The following is a 23,824-nucleotide window of genomic DNA, read 5'->3' on the forward strand; positions in this document are numbered from 1 at the left end:
TGTTTTTTTTCTTGTGGAGACGTGCGAGTTGATTGTATCTTTGGGCTTTTCACCCCTTGTCCGATGTGTGGTTTGCAAACATCCTCTCCCAATTGTTGTGGTGTCTTAGTATTCAGTTGATGGTTTCCTTGAGTGGGCAGAAGTGTGTGCATTTGATGTGGTCCCGTTTGTTTCTTGTTTCCTTTGTTGCCCTTGCCCAGTCAGACATGCTTCTTCCAAATAGGCGGCTCAGACAGATGGCAAAGAGCACTCTGCCTAGGTCTTCTCCTACAAGGTTCACGGTTTCAAGTCTGCCATTCAAGGCTTTAATCCATTTCAGGTGGTGTGTGTGCCAGGTGTAACATCATGGTGTACTCTCGTTGTGTTCCATGTGGCTGTGCAGGCTTCCCAGCACCGTTTATTGTAGAGACTCTCCTTTCTCCGCTGTCTCCACTTGGCTCCCTGGTCCAAAATGGGCTGTCCATGTAAGTTTGAGTTGGGCTCTGGGCTCTCAATTGTTTTGCATGGGTCTTCATGCCTGTTTTGGGGCCCAGACTGTGCCGTTTCGGTACCTAGCGCTTCGTCCTCTATGTTGAAATCAGAAATTGTGACACGTGCTGCTTTGTTCGTTTTCCTGAGGATTCCTTTGCCTAGTCAGGGTCTCGTGTTGCTGGCTAGAAACTTCAGGATTCTCTCTTCTTCTCTGTGGCAAATACTGCTGCAACTTTGACTGGGATTGCATGGAATCCAGAGATTCCTTACTGCGGTATGAACCTTTCAAGTGTGTTAATCCTTCCATTCCTAGATCCCTCGATATCTTTTTTTTTCTTGTGTCTTCTTGAGTTTCTTTCCCCAAAGGTTTGCTAGTTTTTGAATTAACATAGAATTCACCTGTTTTGCTAAGGTTATTCACAGAGATCCTATTCTTCGTAATGGCAAGCTCCTGTTTTTTTGTTTTTTTTTTCCTTAGCTTCAGTTTTTCTATTCTTTGCAACTTTTAATTGGTTTTGTTTTGGCACAAGTGCATTGCTGTGCTCACATCTGCTGGCAATGCTCCTGTATTTGCTGTGGAAGTCTGGCCCTGTCCAACGTCCCTTCCCATCTGCCTCTACTCTACCTCGGACGCCTGCACCAGAACAACTGAAGCAGTGGTGAGGAGGCCCAAACCGAGGATTCCACCCAGCCCATACTGGGCCACAGACCCAGAAGGTGCGGACCTCACCACTGCACCACCGGCCGGCCACTTACATGTTCAGTGGCAACGTGCAGTTGAGTGCAACGGGAGTTAAATATACTAGTGAGCCCAACTCTAGCACTGTGTAGATGAGGCTAGGTTGTTTTTCGGGTCCATTGTGATGTCAGAGGATTTGTCATAATTGTGTCTCTGAGGTCCAGCATGCTTCCTGGATACAGGTTTCAGAGCCTGCTTGGAGCAGTCTCATAACTCACCCTTCCCAGTTAGCCCATGCTTGACCTTCGCTGCCGTTTTTTGGCTTGTGAATTTCTCTGACTTTCAAACGTTCCAGCAGAGTCTGTCTAAAGACGGACATCATCTTTCATTGTGGATAATTCAGGTGTGATTTCTGTTCACCTTCCATTTTCTGGGTCCTCTTTTTCTTTTCCATAGTATACTCGTCATGGTCTTTCTCAGCTATCTCCCTTAGACATGCTTATCAGTCCGTTCTCCTTCATTCCGAGGGATTAGTTTGTATTTCGTTAATCGCTGTATGTTCTCTAGGGTGAGGTGTGAGTGCTTTCGTGACTCTTGGTTGTTGTCCTTGAATTTGCACCGGTCACTTGTAGGACTCTTGGCTACCCTAGCCTAGGTCAAACTAAGCACTGAGAACACGTGGTCATGTGGGTTGGTTTGACATCCTGAGATCAGAAACTCCAAATTCGAGGTGGTCCTGGCAACCCCCTTCACGGACACAATGTTTCCAAGACAACTTAGACAAATCGGATGAATTCCACTCTCCAGGAAAGATATTTTTCTGTCTCTTTTCCGGATTTGGGAAGTTTCGAACTTGACCCCTGATCCTTGAACGTTCCCCTAGATTCCGTCCAGATACGGGCTTACTTAATTTTTATAGGGTGTGCCATTTGTTTGCCCTACATCCTCTACCCTGGCCTGTTTATTTTTCTTGAAACACAACTGTAAAGTTCTAATTTTCGTGCAACTTCCTTACATATGGTGTCAAAACACATAATCAATAATCCTTCTACGGCAAGAGGTAGGGGGAGAGAATTTCGATGGAGGCAAACAGAGCACACTAGCCTGGGAGGGCAGCCTTCACGAAGGAACGAAGCCCTGTGGAAGAGGGTGCTTTTCAGCACCCTTGTAGAGCACTTCCAAACAAAGAGACATACCCCAAGCGTGACAGGGCTCCATTCCTTCAAGGCTTCCAAGACATCTCTTGGGACACATTACCATGTGCCCAGTGGGCCCACGTGACACCAGAGCTTCGGAAAAAGAGACTGACCTGCAAAGAATGCTATGGGCCTTGGAAAGGAGGCATCGATTCTTCTCTTCAATGTCCTCAAGACATCTTTCTTGACTTTGCATTATGCTTAAGGCACAAGGGCACTGTAGGTGTGATGAACGCCAAGTCCGGCCACTTGTTTCAATGAAGTTGCAAGCTTGAATCAGCATGACCTCCCCATAGACTTGAATAGATGACAATGTTCTCCTCTCCGTGCCTGTCCCTCTATTCTCACTTGTGGCCTAGGGTTCCTTTCTTATCCCTTGCATCAGACTCTGTTTTATCTCTTCTAGTTTCTGTGCCTGCTTTCTGTTTGCCAAACCTGTTTCTGGGTATCTGTCCCTTTAATAGCCTAGCCTAGGCCAATCCTCAGACTGTAACCATGCGGCCACCCTGGGGGACATGTTCACCGTGATGTCATAAGCGACCTCAAAATTCGAAGTTGTCCTGACAACCTCCGTGCACACAGAGTTTCACAGCCATCTCAGACCAGTCTGACTCCTCACCCTGTCTAGGTAGGATAGTTTTCCTTTTTCTGCAATTGTTGTCAGTTTCTATCTTTCTCCTTGAACTTCGAAAGGGCTCCTACATTCTCTCTAGACACTGGTTTCACTCCTGTAAGATTATCCTGGGTTTTATCTCTTATATCTTGGGTAGATGGCAAAATGGGTGGACCTTACCCAGAAAAAGTCCTGGACTCCCTCACAAGTTGAAGTTGCCCAGGGAATGTTCTGATGCACGATGATGGTGTCATCTCGTGGCACTCTGCCAATTCCACCTTGGCAGGTCACAAGTTTTCCTTCCTTCTGCCTTTGGGAAGTGTACCAGATACTTCCATAGATTGTAATATTCTTATGGTTCCTTTTCTTGTGCGTATTGATAACGTATCCTCACAATTTCTGCTTATTTATGATCTCTGCCCGCACCATACCATGAAATCTATATTTCCTAACACTACTAATGTGATATGCACTCGTAATGTGAAACAGTGAGGCCCGGGCCGCCCAAGCGGAATGTGGGCACTTACCTGCTCCACCACAGGGCCGGCCCTGAATTGTACTTTTGGACCAACCTTTTGCCTGAACTTGGGAAGACGTGGGCCTGTTTGGATTATTCGTGAAGGTGATTAGTAATAACATCATGGACGGTAACATTTTCCGTTCGTTCATGGGTTTAGGACTGATCATGTTCTCTTCGTAGTATTCCTCTTCACCTATTTGGAATGGTCTGCCTTTCTGTAGCATCTGTAAGCATTTGGAGGTGATTTTCCATCCTTGGAAGTTCACCTTCCGTAAACTCTTTCCGCCCCCAAAGCTTTATGACATCATTCTGGACCCCTTTTTGGATTTTTGATTTGAGGTGAATTTATAGCCATGACCCTGCATTAGAACGTACTATAACTTCCAGATTCACATCCTCATTGCTTTAGACTTCTGTGTAGCTTACATCATCTTCACCAGTGTAAGACTAATCACAGGCCCTCACCACACACTTGTGCCTAATCTTCTCTTTCACCCTCCGTCACCGCCCCTCTTTGCCTCTGGGAGCCCGCATACAAATGTTCAGTGCCACCTGTTGGTTAGTGCTTGCTTTTTCTTCTCCTTGTAAGTGAGATTCTATGGTATTTGAATTTCTCACTGGGGCTTGTTACACTTCCCCTAAAACCCTCACAGCCATTCTGGTGGTCACAAATGGCTGGATTGCATCATTTGTTCCGGCTGAGTGGTATACCATTGTGTGGCTATAGCCCATCTTCCTTCTCCAATCATCCCTTGCTGGACACCAGGGTGCTTTCCAAGTCTTGGATATCCGGAGTAAGACTGTGGTGAACACAGCCATGCACATGTCTTTATGCGGTAGTCTTTCTGACTTTTTTGGATAAGCAAGCGGCAGATTAATAGCTGGGTCATACGGGACATGGATACTTAAATTTCTGAGGCAGTTCCACACCTTTGGCATCGTGGCTGCACCGGGTTACACTCCCACCAGCAGTGCAGGAGGCTTCCCTTCTCTGCACCTCCTCTCTGACACTTGTTATTTCCTGTCTGCTTCCTTCTAGCCATGCTGACCACAGTGAGCTGCCATGGCCTTGCAGTTTGGATTTGCATTTTCCTGAGACTTCATGATGGTGAACAAGTTTTCATGCACCTACTGGCCCTCTTTCTGTCTTCTTCGGAGAAATCTCTGCTTCCATCTTTTGACCAGGTTTTCATTGGCTTGTTTTTTTTCTTGTGGAGACGTGCGAGTTGATTGTATCTTTGGGCTTTTCACCCCTTGTCCGATGTGTGGTTTGCAAACATCCTCTCCCAATTGTTGTGGTGTCTTAGTATTCAGTTGATGGTTTCCTTGAGTGGGCAGAAGTGTGTGCATTTGATGTGGTCCCGTTTGTTTCTTGTTTCCTTTGTTGCCCTTGCCCAGTCAGACATGCTTCTTCCAAATAGGCGGCTCAGACAGATGGCAAAGAGCACTCTGCCTAGGTCTTCTCCTACAAGGTTCACGGTTTCAAGTCTGCCATTCAAGGCTTTAATCCATTTCAGGTGGTGTGTGTGCCAGGTGTAACATCATGGTGTACTCTCGTTGTGTTCCATGTGGCTGTGCAGGCTTCCCAGCACCGTTTATTGTAGAGACTCTCCTTTCTCCGCTGTCTCCACTTGGCTCCCTGGTCCAAAATGGGCTGTCCATGTAAGTTTGAGTTGGGCTCTGGGCTCTCAATTGTTTTGCATGGGTCTTCATGCCTGTTTTGGGGCCCAGACTGTGCCGTTTCGGTACCTAGCGCTTCGTCCTCTATGTTGAAATCAGAAATTGTGACACGTGCTGCTTTGTTCGTTTTCCTGAGGATTCCTTTGCCTAGTCAGGGTCTCGTGTTGCTGGCTAGAAACTTCAGGATTCTCTCTTCTTCTCTGTGGCAAATACTGCTGCAACTTTGACTGGGATTGCATGGAATCCAGAGATTCCTTACTGCGGTATGAACCTTTCAAGTGTGTTAATCCTTCCATTCCTAGATCCCTCGATATCTTTTTTTTTCTTGTGTCTTCTTGAGTTTCTTTCCCCAAAGGTTTGCTAGTTTTTGAATTAACATAGAATTCACCTGTTTTGCTAAGGTTATTCACAGAGATCCTATTCTTCGTAATGGCAAGCTCCTGTTTTTTTGTTTTTTTTTTCCTTAGCTTCAGTTTTTCTATTCTTTGCAACTTTTAATTGGTTTTGTTTTGGCACAAGTGCATTGCTGTGCTCACATCTGCTGGCAATGCTCCTGTATTTGCTGTGGAAGTCTGGCCCTGTCCAACGTCCCTTCCCATCTGCCTCTACTCTACCTCGGACGCCTGCACCAGAACAACTGAAGCAGTGGTGAGGAGGCCCAAACCGAGGATTCCACCCAGCCCATACTGGGCCACAGACCCAGAAGGTGCGGACCTCACCACTGCACCACCGGCCGGCCACTTACATGTTCAGTGGCAACGTGCAGTTGAGTGCAACGGGAGTTAAATATACTAGTGAGCCCAACTCTAGCACTGTGTAGATGAGGCTAGGTTGTTTTTCGGGTCCATTGTGATGTCAGAGGATTTGTCATAATTGTGTCTCTGAGGTCCAGCATGCTTCCTGGATACAGGTTTCAGAGCCTGCTTGGAGCAGTCTCATAACTCACCCTTCCCAGTTAGCCCATGCTTGACCTTCGCTGCCGTTTTTTGGCTTGTGAATTTCTCTGACTTTCAAACGTTCCAGCAGAGTCTGTCTAAAGACGGACATCATCTTTCATTGTGGATAATTCAGGTGTGATTTCTGTTCACCTTCCATTTTCTGGGTCCTCTTTTTCTTTTCCATAGTATACTCGTCATGGTCTTTCTCAGCTATCTCCCTTAGACATGCTTATCAGTCCGTTCTCCTTCATTCCGAGGGATTAGTTTGTATTTCTTTAATCGCTGTATGTTCTCTAGGGTGAGGTGTGAGTGCTTTCGTGACTCTTGGTTGTTGTCCTTGAATTTGCACCGGTCACTTGTAGGACTCTTGGCTACCCTAGCCAAGGTCAAACTAAGCACTGAGAACACGTGGTCATGTGGGTTGGTTTGACATCCTGAGATCAGAAACTCCAAATTCGAGGTGGTCCTGGCAACCCCCTTCACGGACACAATGTTTCCAAGACAACTTAGACAAATCGGATGAATTCCACTCTCCAGGAAAGATATTTTTCTGTCTCTTTTCCGGATTTGGGAAGTTTCGAACTTGACCCCTGATCCTTGAACGTTCCCCTAGATTCCGTCCAGATACGGGCTTACTTAATTTTTATAGGGTGTGCCATTTGTTTGCCCTACATCCTCTACCCTGGCCTGTTTATTTTTCTTGAAACACAACTGTAAAGTTCTAATTTTCGTGCAACTTCCTTACATATGGTGTCAAAACACATAATCAATAATCCTTCTACGGCAAGAGGTAGGGGGAGAGAATTTCGATGGAGGCAAACAGAGCACACTAGCCTGGGAGGGCAGCCTTCACGAAGGAACGAAGCCCTGTGGAAGAGGGTGCTTTTCAGCACCCTTGTAGAGCACTTCCAAACAAAGAGACATACCCCAAGCGTGACAGGGCTCCATTCCTTCAAGGCTTCCAAGACATCTCTTGGAACACATTACCATGTGCCCAGTGGGCCCACGTGACACCAGAGCTTCGGAAAAAGAGACTGACCTGCAAAGAATGCTATGGGCCTTGGAAAGGAGGCATCGATTCTTCTCTTCAATGTCCTCAAGACATCTTTCTTGACTTTGCATTATGCTTAAGGCACAAGGGCACTGTAGGTGTGATGAACGCCAAGTCCGGCCACTTGTTTCCAATGAAGTTGCAAGCTTGAATCAGCATGACCTCCCCATAGACTTGAATAGATGACAATGTTCTCCTCTCCGTGCCTGTCCCTCTATTCTCACTTGTGGCCTAGGGTTCCTTTCTTATCCCTTGCATCAGACTCTGTTTTATCTCTTCTAGTTTCTGTGCCTGCTTTCTGTTTGCCAAACCTGTTTCTGGGTATCTGTCCCTTTAATAGCCTAGCCTAGGCCAATCCTCAGACTGTAACCATGCGGCCACCCTGGGGGACATGTTCACCGTGATGTCATAAGCGACCTCAAAATTCGAAGTTGTCCTGACAACCTCCGTGCACACAGAGTTTCACAGCCATCTCAGACCAGTCTGACTCCTCACCCTGTCTAGGTAGGATAGTTTTCCTTTTTCTGCAATTGTTGTCAGTTTCTATCTTTCTCCTTGAACTTCGAAAGGGCTCCTACATTCTCTCTAGACACTGGTGTCACTCCTGTAAGATTATCCTGGGTTTTATCTCTTATATCTTGGGTAGATGGCAAAATGGGTGGACCTTACCCAGAAAAAGTCCTGGACTCCCTCACAAGTTGAAGTTGCCCAGGGAATGTTCTGATGCACGATGATGGTGTCATCTCGTGGCACTCTGCCAATTCCACCTTGGCAGGTCACAAGTTTTCCTTCCTTCTGCCTTTGGGAAGTGTACCAGATACTTCCATAGATTGTAATATTCTTATGGTTCCTTTTCTTGTGCGTATTGATAACGTATCCTCACAATTGCTGCTTATTTATGATCTCTGCCCGCACCATACCATGAAATCTATATTTCCTAACACTACTAATGTGATATGCACTCGTAATGTGAAACAGTGAGGCCCGGGCCGCCCAAGCGGAATGTGGGCACTTACCTGCTCCACCACAGGGCCGGCCCTGAATTGTACTTTTGGACCAACCTTTTGCCTGAACTTGGGAAGACGTGGGCCTGTTTGGATTATTCGTGAAGGTGATTAGTAATAACATCATGGACGGTAACATTTTCCGTTCGTTCATGGGTTTAGGACTGATCATGTTCTCTTCGTAGTATTCCTCTTCACCTATTTGGAATGGTCTGCCTTTCTGTAGCATCTGTAAGCATTTGGAGGTGATTTTCCATCCTTGGAAGTTCACCTTCCGTAAACTCTTTCCGCCCCCAAAGCTTTATGACATCATTCTGGACCCCGTTTTGGATTTTTGATTTGAGGTGAATTTATAGCCATGACCCTGCATTAGAACGTACTATAACTTCCAGATTCACATCCTCATTGCTTTAGACTTCTGTGTAGCTTACATCATCTTCACCAGTGTAAGACTAATCACAGGCCCTCACCACACACTTGTGCCTAATCTTCTCTTTCACCCTCCGTCACCGCCCCTCTTTGCCTCTGGGAGCCCGCATACAAATGTTCAGTGCCACCTGTTGGTTAGTGCTTGCTTTTTCTTCTCCTTGTAAGTGAGATTCTATGGTATTTGAATTTCTCACTGGGGCTTGTTACACTTCCCCTAAAACCCTCACAGCCATTCTGGTGGTCACAAATGGCTGGATTGCATCATTTGTTCCGGCTGAGTGGTATACCATTGTGTGGCTATAGCCCATCTTCCTTCTCCAATCATCCCTTGCTGGACACCAGGGTGCTTTCCAAGTCTTGGATATCCGGAGTAAGACTGTGGTGAACACAGCCATGCACATGTCTTTATGCGGTAGTCTTTCTGACTTTTTTGGATAAGCAAGCGGCAGATTAATAGCTGGGTCATACGGGACATGGATACTTAAATTTCTGAGGCAGTTCCACACCTTTGGCATCGTGGCTGCACCGGGTTACACTCCCACCAGCAGTGCAGGAGGCTTCCCTTCTCTGCACCTCCTCTCTGACACTTGTTATTTCCTGTCTGCTTCCTTCTAGCCATGCTGACCACAGTGAGCTGCCATGGCCTTGCAGTTTGGATTTGCATTTTCCTGAGACTTTATGATGGTGAACAAGTTTTCATGCACCTACTGGCCCTCTTTCTGTCTTCTTCGGAGAAATCTCTGCTTCCATCTTTTGACCAGGTTTTCATTGGCTTGTTTTTTTTCTTGTGGAGACGTGCGAGTTGATTGTATCTTTGGGCTTTTCACCCCTTGTCCGATGTGTGGTTTGCAAACATCCTCTCCCAATTGTTGTGGTGTCTTAGTATTCAGTTGATGGTTTCCTTGAGTGGGCAGAAGTGTGTGCATTTGATGTGGTCCCGTTTGTTTCTTGTTTCCTTTGTTGCCCTTGCCCAGTCAGACATGCTTCTTCCAAATAGGCGGCTCAGACAGATGGCAAAGAGCACTCTGCCTAGGTCTTCTCCTACAAGGTTCACGGTTTCAAGTCTGCCATTCAAGGCTTTAATCCACTTCAGGTGGTGTGTGTGCCAGGTGTAACATCATGGTGTACTCTCGTTGTGTTCCATGTGGCTGTGCAGGCTTCCCAGCACCGTTTATTGTAGAGATTCTCCTTTCTCCGCTGTCTCCACTTGGCTCCCTGGTCCAAAATGGGCTGTCCATGTAAGTTTGAGTTGGGCTCTGGGCTCTCAATTGTTTTGCATGGGTCTTCATGCCTGTTTTGGGGCCCAGACTGTGCCGTTTCGGTACCTAGCGCTTCGTCCTCTATGTTGAAATCAGAAATTGTGACACGTGCTGCTTTGTTCGTTTTCCTGAGGATTCCTTTGCCTAGTCAGGGTCTCGTGTTGCTGGCTAGAAACTTCAGGATTCTCTCTTCTTCTCTGTGGCAAATACTGCTGCAACTTTGACTGGGATTGCATGGAATCCAGAGATTCCTTACTGCGGTATGAACCTTTCAAGTGTGTTAATCCTTCCATTCCTAGATCCCTCGATATCTTTTTTTTTCTTGTGTCTTCTTGAGTTTCTTTCCCCAAAGGTTTGCTAGTTTTTGAATTAACATAGAATTCACCTGTTTTGCTAAGGTTATTCACAGAGATCCTATTCTTCGTAATGGCAAGCTCCTGTTTTTTTGTTTTTTTTTTCCTTAGCTTCAGTTTTTCTATTCTTTGCAACTTTTTTTTTTTTTTTTTTTTTTTTTTTAAGATTTTATTTTTTCCTTTTTCTCCCCAAAGCCCCCCGGTAGATAGTTGTGTATTCTTCGTTGTGGGTTCCTCTAGTTGTGGCATGTGGGACGCTGCCTCAGCGTGGTCTGACAAGCAGTGCCATGTCCGCACCCAGGATTCGAACCGACGAAACACTGGGCCGCCTGCAGCGGAGCGCGCGAACTTAACCACTCGGCCACGGGGCCAGCCCCTATTCTTTGCAACTTTTAATTGGTTTTGTTTTGGCACAAGTGCATTGCTGTGCTCACATCTGCTGGCAATGCTCCTGTATTTGCTGTGGAAGTCTGGCCCTGTCCAACGTCCCTTCCCATCTGCCTCTACTCTACCTCGGACGCCTGCACCAGAACAACTGAAGCAGTGGTGAGGAGGCCCAAACCGAGGATTCCACCCAGCCCATACTGGGCCACAGACCCAGAAGGTGCGGACCTCACCACTGCACCACCGGCCGGCCACTTACATGTTCAGTGGCAACGTGCAGTTGAGTGCAATGGGAGTTAAATATACTAGTGAGCCCAACTCTAGCACTGTGTAGATGAGGCTAGGTTGTTTTTCGGGTCCATTGTGATGTCAGAGGATTTGTCATAATTGTGTCTCTGAGGTCCAGCATGCTTCCTGGATACAGGTTTCAGAGCCTGCTTGGAGCAGTCTCATAACTCACCCTTCCCAGTTAGCCCATGCTTGACCTTCGCTGCCGTTTTTTGCCTTGTGAATTTCTCTGACTTTCAAACGTTCCAGCAGAGTCTGTCTAAAGACGGACATCATCTTTCATTGTGGATAATTCAGGTGTGATTTCTGTTCACCTTCCATTTTCTGGGTCCTCTTTTTCTTTTCCATAGTATACTCGTCATGGTCTTTCTCAGCTATCTCCCTTAGACATGCTTATCAGTCCGTTCTCCTTCATTCCGAGGGATTAGTTTGTATTTCTTTAATCGCTGTATGTTCTCTAGGGTGAGGTGTGAGTGCTTTCGTGACTCTTGGTTGTTGTCCTTGAATTTGCACCGGTCACTTGTAGGACTCTTGGCTACCCTAGCCTAGGTCAAACTAAGCACTGAGAACACGTGGTCATGTGGGTTGGTTTGACATCCTGAGATCAGAAACTCCAAATTCGAGGTGGTCCTGGCAACCCCCTTCACGGACACAATGTTTCCAAGACAACTTAGACAAATCGGATGAATTCCACTCTCCAGGAAAGATATTTTTCTGTCTCTTTTCCGGATTTGGGAAGTTTCGAACTTGACCCCTGATCCTTGAACGTTCCCCTAGATTCCGTCCAGATACGGGCTTACTTAATTTTTATAGGGTGTGCCATTTGTTTGCCCTACATCCTCTACCCTGGCCTGTTTATTTTTCTTGAAACACAACTGTAAAGTTCTAATTTTCGTGCAACTTCCTTACATGTGGTGTCAAAACACATAATCAATAATCCTTCTACGGCAAGAGGTAGGGGGAGAGAATTTCGATGGAGGCAAACAGAGCACACTAGCCTGGGAGGGCAGCCTTCACGAAGGAACGAAGCCCTGTGGAAGAGGGTGCTTTTCAGCACCCTTGTAGAGCACTTCCAAACAAAGAGACATACCCCAAGCGTGACAGGGCTCCATTCCTTCAAGGCTTCCAAGACATCTCTTGGGACACATTACCATGTGCCCAGTGGGCCCACGTGACACCAGAGCTTCGGAAAAAGAGACTGACCTGCAAAGAATGCTATGGGCCTTAGAAAGGAGGCATCGATTCTTCTCTTCAATGTCCTCAAGACATCTTTCTTGACTTTGCATTATGCTTAAGGCACAAGGGCACTGTAGGTGTGATGAACGCCAAGTCCGGCCACTTGTTTCCAATGAAGTTGCAAGCTTGAATCAGCATGACCTCCCCATAGACTTGAATAGATGACAATGTTCTCCTCTCCGTGCCTGTCCCTCTATTCTCACTTGTGGCCTAGGGTTCCTTTCTTATCCCTTGCATCAGACTCTGTTTTATCTCTTCTAGTTTCTGTGCCTGCTTTCTGTTTGCCAAACCTGTTTCTGGGTATCTGTCCCTTTAATAGCCTAGCCTAGGCCAATCCTCAGACTGTAACCATGCGGCCACCCTGGGGGACATGTTCACCGTGATGTCATAAGCGACCTCAAAATTCGAAGTTGTCCTGACAACCTCCGTGCACACAGAGTTTCACAGCCATCTCAGACCAGTCTGACTCCTCACCCTGTCTAGGTAGGATAGTTTTCCTTTTTCTGCAATTGTTGTCAGTTTCTATCTTTCTCCTTGAACTTCGAAAGGGCTCCTACATTCTCTCTAGACACTGGTGTCACTCCTGTAAGACTATCCTGGGTTTTATCTCTTATATCTTGGGTAGATGGCAAAATGGGTGGACCTTACCCAGAAAAAGTCCTGGACTCCCTCACAAGTTGAAGTTGCCCAGGGAATGTTCTGATGCCCGATGATGGTGTCATCTCGTGGCACTCTGCCAATTCCACCTTGGCAGGTCACAAGTTTTCCTTCCTTCTGCCTTTGGGAAGTGTACCAGATACTTCCATAGATTGTAATATTCTTATGGTTCCTTTTCTTGTGCGTATTGATAACGTATCCTCACAATTGCTGCTTATTTATGATCTCTGCCCGCACCATACCATGAAATCTATATTTCCTAACACTACTAATGTGATATGCACTCGTAATGTGAAACAGTGAGGCCCGGGCCGCCCAAGCGGAATGTGGGCACTTACCTGCTCCACCACAGGGCCGGCCCTGAATTGTACTTTTGGACCAACCTTTTGCCTGAACTTGGGAAGACGTGGGCCTGTTTGGATTATTCGTGAAGGTGATTAGTAATAACATCATGGACGGTAACATTTTCCGTTCGTTCATGGGTTTAGGACTGATCATGTTCTCTTCGTAGTATTCCTCTTCACCTATTTGGAATGGTCTGCCTTTCTGTAGCATCTGTAAGCATTTGGAGGTGATTTTCCATCCTTGGAAGTTCACCTTCCGTAAACTCTTTCCGCCCCCAAAGCTTTATGACATCATTCTGGACCCCTTTTTGGATTTTTGATTTGAGGTGAATTTATAGCCATGACCCTGCATTAGAACGTACTATAACTTCCAGATTCACATCCTCATTGCTTTAGACTTCTGTGTAGCTTACATCATCTTCACCAGTGTAAGACTAATCACAGGCCCTCACCACACACTTGTGCCTAATCTTCTCTTTCACCCTCCGTCACCGCCCCTCTTTGCCTCTGGGAGCCCGCATACAAATGTTCAGTGCCACCTGTTGGTTAGTGCTTGCTTTTTCTTCTCCTTGTAAGTGAGATTCTATGGTATTTGAATTTCTCACTGGGGCTTGTTACACTTCCCCTAAAACCCTCACAGCCATTCTGGTGGTCACAAATGGCTGGATTGCATCATTTGTTCCGGCTGAGTGGTATACCATTGTGTGGCTATAGCCCATCTTCCTTCTCCAATCATCCCTTGCTGGACACCAGGGTGCTTTCCAAGTCTTGGATATCCGGAGTAAGACTGTGGTGAACACAGCCATGCACATGTCTTTATGCGGTAGTCTTTCTGACTGTTTTGGATAAGCAAGCGGCAGATTAATAGCTGGGTCATACGGGACATGGATACTTAAACTTCTGAGGCAGTTCCACACCTTTGGCATCGTGGCTGCACCGGGTTACACTCCCACCAGCAGTGCAGGAGGCTTCCCTTCTCTCCACCTCCTCTCTGACACTTGTTATTTCCTGTCTGCTTCCTTCTAGCCATGCTGACCACAGTGAGCTGCCATGGCCTTGCAGTTTGGATTTGCATTTTCCTGAGACTTCATGATGGTGAACAAGTTTTCATGCACCTACTGGCCCTCTTTCTGTCTTCTTCGGAGAAATCTCTGCTTCCATCTTTTGACCAGGTTTTCATTGGCTTGTTTTTTTTCTTGTGGAGACGTGCGAGTTGATTGTATCTTTGGGCTTTTCACCCCTTGTCCGATGTGTGGTTTGCAAACATCCTCTCCCAATTGTTGTGGTGTCTTAGTATTCAGTTGATGGTTTCCTTGAGTGGGCAGAAGTGTGTGCATTTGATGTGGTCCCGTTTGTTTCTTGTTTCCTTTGTTGCCCTTGCCCAGTCAGACATGCTTCTTCCAAATAGGCGGCTCAGACAGATGGCAAAGAGCACTCTGCCTAGGTCTTCTCCTACAAGGTTCACGGTTTCAAGTCTGCCATTCAAGGCTTTAATCCACTTCAGGTGGTGTGTGTGCCAGGTGTAACATCATGGTGTACTCTCGTTGTGTTCCATGTGGCTGTGCAGGCTTCCCAGCACCGTTTATTGTAGAGACTCTCCTTTCTCCGCTGTCTCCACTTGGCTCCCTGGTCCAAAATGGGCTGTCCATGTAAGTTTGAGTTGGGCTCTGGGCTCTCAATTGTTTTGCATGGGTCTTCATGCCTGTTTTGGGGCCCAGACTGTGCCGTTTCGGTACCTAGCGCTTCGTCCTCTATGTTGAAATCAGAAATTGTGACACGTGCTGCTTTGTTCGTTTTCCTGAGGATTCCTTTGCCTAGTCAGGGTCTCGTGTTGCTGGCTAGAAACTTCAGGATTCTCTCTTCTTCTCTGTGGCAAATACTGCTGCAACTTTGACTGGGATTGCATGGAATCCAGAGATTCCTTACTGCGGTATGAACCTTTCAAGTGTGTTAATCCTTCCATTCCTAGATCCCTCGATATCTTTTTTTTTCTTGTGTCTTCTTGAGTTTCTTTCCCCAAAGGTTTGCTAGTTTTTGAATTAACATAGAATTCACCTGTTTTGCTAAGGTTATTCACAGAGATCCTATTCTTCGTAATGGCAAGCTCCTGTTTTTTTGTTTTTTTTTTCCTTAGCTTCAGTTTTTCTATTCTTTGCAACTTTTAATTGGTTTTGTTTTGGCACAAGTGCATTGCTGTGCTCACATCTGCTGGCAATGCTCCTGTATTTGCTGTGGAAGTCTGGCCCTGTCCAACGTCCCTTCCCATCTGCCTCTACTCTACCTCGGACGCCTGCACCAGAACAACTGAAGCAGTGGTGAGGAGGCCCAAACCGAGGATTCCACCCAGCCCATACTGGGCCACAGACCCAGAAGGTGCGGACCTCACCACTGCACCACCGGCCGGCCACTTACATGTTCAGTGGCAACGTGCAGTTGAGTGCAACGGGAGTTAAATATACTAGTGAGTCCAACTCTAGCACTGTGTAGATGAGGCTAGGTTGTTTTTCGGGTCCATTGTGATGTCAGAGGATTTGTCATAATTGTGTCTCTGAGGTCCAGCATGCTTCCTGGATACAGGTTTCAGAGCCTGCTTGGAGCAGTCTCATAACTCACCCTTCCCAGTTAGCCCATGCTTGACCTTCGCTGCCGTTTTTTGGCTTGTGAATTTCTCTGACTTTCAAACGTTCCAGCAGAGTCTGTCTAAAGACGGACATCATCTTTCATTGTGGATAATTCAGGTGTGATTTCTGTTCACCTTCCATTTTCTGGGTCCTCTTTTTCTTTTCCATAGTATACTCGTCATGGTCTTTCTCAGCTATCTCCCTTAGACATGCTTATCAGTCCGTTCTCCTTCATTCCGAGGGATTAGTTTGTATTTCTTTAATCGCTGTATGTTCTCTAGGGTGAGGTGTGAGTGCTTTCGTGACTCTTGGTTGTTGTCCTTGAATTTGCACCGGTCACTTGTAGGACTCTTGGCTACCCTAGCCTAGGTCAAACTAAGCACTGAGAACACGTGGTCATGTGGGTTGGTTTGACATCCTGAGATCAGAAACTCCAAATTCGAGGTGGTCCTGGCAACCCCCTTCACGGACACAATGTTTCCAAGACAACTTAGACAAATCGGATGAATTCCACTCTCCAGGAAAGATATTTTTCTGTCTCTTTTCCGGATTTGGGAAGTTTCGAACTTGACCCCTGATCCTTGAACGTTCCCCTAGATTCCGTCCAGATACGGGCTTACTTAATTTTTATAGGGTGTGCCATTTGTTTGCCCTACATCCTCTACCCTGGCCTGTTTATTTTTCTTGAAACACAACTGTAAAGTTCTAATTTTCGTGCAACTTCCTTACATGTGGTGTCAAAACACATAATCAATAATCCTTCTACGGCAAGAGGTAGGGGGAGAGAATTTCGATGGAGGCAAACAGAGCACACTAGCCTGGGAGGGCAGCCTTCACGAAGGAACGAAGCCCTGTGGAAGAGGGTGCTTTTCAGCACCCTTGTAGAGCACTTCCAAACAAAGAGACATACCCCAAGCGTGACAGGGCTCCATTCCTTCAAGGCTTCCAAGACATCTCTTGGGACACATTACCATGTGCCCAGTGGGCCCACGTGACACCAGAGCTTCGGAAAAAGAGACTGACCTTCAAAGAATGCTACGGGCCTTGGAAAGGAGGCATCGATTCTTCTCTTCAATGTCCTCAAGACATCTTTCTTGACTTTGCATTATGCTTAAGGCACAAGGGCACTGTAGGTGTGATGAACGCCAAGTCCGGCCACTTGTTTCCAATGAAGTTGCAAGCTTGAATCAGCATGACCTCCCCATAGACTTGAATAGATGACAATGTTCTCCTCTCCGTGCCTGTCCCTCTATTCTCACTTGTGGCCTAGGGTTCCTTTCTTATCCCTTGCATCAGACTCTGTTTTATCTCTTCTAGTTTCTGTGCCTGCTTTCTGTTTGCCAAACCTGTTTCTGGGTATCTGTCCCTTTAATAGCCTAGCCTAGGCCAATCCTCAGACTGTAACCATGCGGCCACCCTGGGGGACATGTTCACCGTGATGTCATAAGCGACCTCAAAATTCGAAGTTGTCCTGACAACCTCCGTGCACACAGAGTTTCACAGCCATCTCAGACCAGTCTGACTCCTCACCCTGTCTAGGTAGGATAGTTTTCCTTTTTCTGCAATTGTTGTCAGTTTCTATCTTTCTCCTTGAACTTCGAAAGGGCTCCTACATTCTCTCTAGACACTGGTGTCACTCCTGTAAGATTATCCTGGGTTTTATCTCTTATATCTTGGGTAGATGGCAAAATGGGTGGACCTTACCCAGAAAAAGTCCTGGACTCCCTCACAAGTTGAAGTTGCCCAGGGAATGTTCTGATGCACAATGATGGTGTCATCTCGTGGCACTCTGCCAATTCCACCTTGGCAGGTCACAAGTTTTCCTTCCTTCTGCCTTTGGGAAGTGTACCAGATACTTCCATAGATTGTAATATTCTTATGGTTCCTTTTCTTGTGCGTATTGATAACGTATCCTCACAATTGCTGCTTATTTATGATCTCTGCCCGCACCATACCATGAAATCTATATTTCCTAACACTACTAATGTGATATGCACTCGTAATGTGAAACAGTGAGGCCCGGGCCGCCCAAGCGGAATGTGGGCACTTACCTGCTCCACCACAGGGCCGGCCCTGAATTGTACTTTTGGACCAACCTTTTGCCTGAACTTGGGAAGACGTGGGCCTGTTTGGATTATTCGTGAAGGTGATTAGTAATAACATCATGGACGGTAACATTTTCCGTTCGTTCATGGGTTTAGGACTGATCATGTTCTCTTCGTAGTATTCCTCTTCACCTATTTGGAATGGTCTGCCTTTCTGTAGCATCTGTAAGCATTTGGAGGTGATTTTCCATCCTTGGAAGTTCACCTTCCGTAAACTCTTTCCGCCCCCAAAGCTTTATGACATCATTCTGGACCCCTTTTTGGATTTTTGATTTGAGGTGAATTTATAGCCATGACCCTGCATTAGAACGTACTATAACTTCCAGATTCACATCCTCATTGCTTTAGACTTCTGTGTAGCTTACATCATCTTCACCAGTGTAAGACTAATCACAGGCCCTCACCACACACTTGTGCCTAATCTTCTCTTTCACCCTCCGTCACCGCCCCTCTTTGCCTCTGGGAGCCCGCATACAAATGTTCAGTGCCACCTGTTGGTTAGTGCTTGCTTTTTCTTCGCCTTGTAAGTGAGATTCTATGGTATTTGAATTTCTCACTGGGGCTTGTTACACTTCCCCTAAAACCCTCACAGCCATTCTGGTGGTCACAAATGGCTGGATTGCATCATTTGTTCCGGCTGAGTGGTATACCATTGTGTGGCTATAGCCCATCTTCCTTCTCCAATCATCCCTTGCTGGACACCAGGGTGCTTTCCAAGTCTTGGATATCCGGAGTAAGACTGTGGTGAACACAGCCATGCACATGTCTTTATGCGGTAGTCTTTCTGACTTTTTTGGATAAGCAAGCGGCAGATTAATAGCTGGGTCATACGGGACATGGATACTTAAATTTCTGAGGCAGTTCCACACCTTTGGCATCGTGGCTGCACCGGGTTACACTCCCACCAGCAGTGCAGGAGGCTTCCCTTCTCTCCACCTCCTCTCTGACACTTGTTATTTCCTGTCTGCTTCCTTCTAGCCATGCTGACCACAGTGAGCTGCCATGGCCTTGCAGTTTGGATTTGCATTTTCCTGAGACTTCATGATGGTGAACAAGTTTTCATGCACCTACTGGCCCTCTTTCTGTCTTCTTCGGAGAAATCTCTGCTTCCATCTTTTGACCAGGTTTTCATTGGCTTGTTTTTTTTCTTGTGGAGACGTGCGAGTTGATTGTATCTTTGGGCTTTTCACCCCTTGTCCGATGTGTGGTTTGCAAACATCCTCTCCCAATTGTTGTGGTGTCTTAGTATTCAGTTGATGGTTTCCTTGAGTGGGCAGAAGTGTGTGCATTTGATGTGGTCCCGTTTGTTTCTTGTTTCCTTTGTTGCCCTTGCCCAGTCAGACATGCTTCTTCCAAATAGGCGGCTCAGACAGATGGCAAAGAGCACTCTGCCTAGGTCTTCTCCTACAAGGTTCACGGTTTCAAGTCTGCCATTCAAGGCTTTAATCCACTTCAGGTGGTGTGTGTGCCAGGTGTAACATCATGGTGTACTCTCGTTGTGTTCCATGTGGCTGTGCAGGCTTCCCAGCACCGTTTATTGTAGAGACTCTCTTTCTCCGCTGTCTCCACTTGGCTCCCTGGTCCAAAATGGGCTGTCCATGTAAGTTTGAGTTGGGCTCTGGGCTCTCAATTGTTTTGCATGGGTCTTCATGCCTGTTTTGGGGCCCAGACTGTGCCGTTTCGGTACCTAGCGCTTCGTCCTCTATGTTGAAATCAGAAATTGTGACACGTGCTGCTTTGTTCGTTTTCCTGAGGATTCCTTTGCCTAGTCAGGGTCTCGCGTTGCTGGCTAGAAACTTCAGGATTCTCTCTTCTTCTCTGTGGCAAATACTGCTGCAACTTTGACTGGGATTGCATGGAATCCAGAGATTCCTTACTGCGGTATGAACCTTTCAAGTGTGTTAATCCTTCCATTCCTAGATCCCTCGATATCTTTTTTTTTCTTGTGTCTTCTTGAGTTTCTTTCCCCAAAGGTTTGCTAGTTTTTGAATTAACATAGAATTCACCTGTTTTGCTAAGGTTATTCACAGAGATCCTATTCTTCGTAATGGCAAGCTCCTGTTTTTTTGTTTTTTTTTTCCTTAGCTTCAGTTTTTCTATTCTTTGCAACTTTTAATTGGTTTTGTTTTGGCACAAGTGCATTGCTGTGCTCACATCTGCTGGCAATGCTCCTGTATTTGCTGTGGAAGTCTGGCCCTGTCCAACGTCCCTTCCCATCTGCCTCTACTCTACCTCGGACGCCTGCACCAGAACAACTGAAGCAGTGGTGAGGAGGCCCAAACCGAGGATTCCACCCAGCCCATACTGGGCCACAGACCCAGAAGGTGCGGACCTCACCACTGCACCACCGGCCGGCCACTTACATGTTCAGTGGCAACGTGCAGTTGAGTGCAACGGGAGTTAAATATACTAGTGAGCCCAACTCTAGCACTGTGTAGATGAGGCTAGGTTGTTTTTCGGGTCCATTGTGATGTCAGAGGATTTGTCATAATTGTGTCTCTGAGGTCCAGCATGCTTCCTGGATACAGGTTTCAGAGCCTGCTTGGAGCAGTCTCATAACTCACCCTTCCCAGTTAGCCCATGCTTGACCTTCGCTGCCGTTTTTTGGCTTGTGAATTTCTCTGACTTTCAAACGTTCCAGCAGAGTCTGTCTAAAGACGGACATCATCTTTCATTGTGGATAATTCAGGTGTGATTTCTGTTCACCTTCCATTTTCTGGGTCCTCTTTTTCTTTTCCATAGTATACTCGTCATGGTCTTTCTCAGCTATCTCCCTTAGACATGCTTATCAGTCCGTTCTCCTTCATTCCGAGGGATTAGTTTGTATTTCTTTAATCGCTGTATGTTCTCTAGGGTGAGGTGTGAGTGCTTTCGTGACTCTTGGTTGTTGTCCTTGAATTTGCACCGGTCACTTGTAGGACTCTTGGCTACCCTAGCCTAGGTCAAACTAAGCACTGAGAACACGTGGTCATGTGGGTTGGTTTGACATCCTGAGATCAGAAACTCCAAATTCGAGGTGGTCCTGGCAACCCCCTTCACGGACACAATGTTTCCAAGACAACTTAGACAAATCGGATGAATTCCACTCTCCAGGAAAGATATTTTTCTGTCTCTTTTCCGGATTTGGGAAGTTTCGAACTTGACCCCTGATCCTTGAACGTTCCCCTAGATTCCGTCCAGATACGGGCTTACTTAATTTTTATAGGGTGTGCCATTTGTTTGCCCTACATCCTCTACCCTGGCCTGTTTATTTTTCTTGAAACACAACTGTAAAGTTCTAATTTTCGTGCAACTTCCTTACATGTGGTGTCAAAACACATAATCAATAATCCTTCTACGGCAAGAGGTAGGGGGAGAGAATTTCGATGGAGGCAAACAGAGCACACTAGCCTGGGAGGGCAGCCTTCACGAAGGAACGAAGCCCTGTGGAAGAGGGTGCTTTTCAGCACCCTTGTAGAGCACTTCCAAACAAAGAGACATACCCCAAGCGTGACAGGGCTCCATTCCTTCAAGGCTTCCAAGACATCTCTTGGGACACATTACCATGTGCCCAGTGGGCCCACGTGACACCAGAGCTTCGGAAAAAGAGACTGACCTGCAAAGAATGCTATGGGCCTTGGAAAGGAGGCATCGATTCTTCTCTTCAATGTCCTCAAGACATCTTTCTTGACTTTGCATTATGCTTAAGGCACAAGGGCACTGTAGGTGTGATGAACGCCAAGTCCGGCCACTTGTTTCCAATGAAGTTGCAAGCTTGAATCAGCATGACCTCCCCATAGACTTGAATAGATGACAATGTTCTCCTCTCCGTGCCTGTCCCTCTATTCTCACTTGTGGCCTAGGGTTCCTTTCTTATCCCTTGCATCAGACTCTGTTTTATCTCTTCTAGTTTCTGTGCCTGCTTTCTGTTTGCCAAACCTGTTTCTGGGTATCTGTCCCTTTAATAGCCTAGCCTAGGCCAATCCTCAGACTGTAACCATGCGGCCACCCTGGGGGACATGTTCACCGTGATGTCATAAGCGACCTCAAAATTCGAAGTTGTCCTGACAACCTCCGTGCACACAGAGTTTCACAGCCATCTCAGACCAGTCTGACTCCTCACCCTGTCTAGGTAGGATAGTTTTCCTTTTTCTGCAATTGTTGTCAGTTTCTATCTTTCTCCTTGAACTTCGAAAGGGCTCCTACATTCTCTCTAGACACTGGTGTCACTCCTGTAAGATTATCCTGGGTTTTATCTCTTATATCTTGGGTAGATGGCAAAATGGGTGGACCTTACCCAGAAAAAGTCCTGGACTCCCTCACAAGTTGAAGTTGCCCAGGGAATGTTCTGATGCACAATGATGGTGTCATCTCGTGGCACTCTGCCAATTCCACCTTGGCAGGTCACAAGTTTTCCTTCCTTCTGCCTTTGGGAAGTGTACCAGATACTTCCATAGATTGTAATATTCTTATGGTTCCTTTTCTTGTGCGTATTGATAACGTATCCTCACAATTGCTGCTTATTTATGATCTCTGCCCGCACCATACCATGAAATCTATATTTCCTAACACTACTAATGTGATATGCACTCGTAATGTGAAACAGTGAGGCCCGGGCCGCCCAAGCGGAATGTGGGCACTTACCTGCTCCACCACAGGGCCGGCCCTGAATTGTACTTTTGGACCAACCTTTTGCCTGAACTTGGGAAGACGTGGGCCTGTTTGGATTATTCGTGAAGGTGATTAGTAATAACATCATGGACGGTAACATTTTCCGTTCGTTCATGGGTTTAGGACTGATCATGTTCTCTTCGTAGTATTCCTCTTCACCTATTTGGAATGGTCTGCCTTTCTGTAGCATCTGTAAGCATTTGGAGGTGATTTTCCATCCTTGGAAGTTCACCTTCCGTAAACTCTTTCCGCCCCCAAAGCTTTATGACATCATTCTGGACCCCTTTTTGGATTTTTGATTTGAGGTGAATTTATAGCCATGACCCTGCATTAGAACGTACTATAACTTCCAGATTCACATCCTCATTGCTTTAGACTTCTGTGTAGCTTACATCATCTTCACCAGTGTAAGACTAATCACAGGCCCTCACCACACACTTGTGCCTAATCTTCTCTTTCACCCTCCGTCACCGCCCCTCTTTGCCTCTGGGAGCCCGCATACAAATGTTCAGTGCCACCTGTTGGTTAGTGCTTGCTTTTTCTTCGCCTTGTAAGTGAGATTCTATGGTATTTGAATTTCTCACTGGGGCTTGTTACACTTCCCCTAAAACCCTCACAGCCATTCTGGTGGTCACAAATGGCTGGATTGCATCATTTGTTCCGGCTGAGTGGTATACCATTGTGTGGCTATAGCCCATCTTCCTTCTCCAATCATCCCTTGCTGGACACCAGGGTGCTTTCCAAGTCTTGGATATCCGGAGTAAGACTGTGGTGAACACAGCCATGCACATGTCTTTATGCGGTAGTCTTTCTGACTTTTTTGGATAAGCAAGCGGCAGATTAATAGCTGGGTCATACGGGACATGGATACTTAAATTTCTGAGGCAGTTCCACACCTTTGGCATCGTGGCTGCACCGGGTTACACTCCCACCAGCAGTGCAGGAGGCTTCCCTTCTCTGCACCTCCTCTCTGACACTTGTTATTTCCTGTCTGCTTCCTTCTAGCCATGCTGACCACAGTGAGCTGCCATGGCCTTGCAGTTTGGATTTGCATTTTCCTGAGACTTCATGATGGTGAACAAGTTTTCATGCACCTACTGGCCCTCTTTCTGTCTTCTTCGGAGAAATCTCTGCTTCCATCTTTTGACCAGGTTTTCATTGGCTTGTTTTTTTTCTTGTGGAGACGTGCGAGTTGATTGTATCTTTGGGCTTTTCACCCCTTGTCCGATGTGTGGTTTGCAAACATCCTCTCCCAATTGTTGTGGTGTCTTAGTATTCAGTTGATGGTTTCCTTGAGTGGGCAGAAGTGTGTGCATTTGATGTGGTCCCGTTTGTTTCTTGTTTCC

The sequence above is a fragment of the Equus asinus genome, chromosome 20 (assembly GCF_041296235.1).
Source record: "Equus asinus isolate D_3611 breed Donkey chromosome 20, EquAss-T2T_v2, whole genome shotgun sequence".
In the NCBI taxonomy this organism is placed as follows: Eukaryota; Metazoa; Chordata; class Mammalia; order Perissodactyla; family Equidae; genus Equus; species Equus asinus.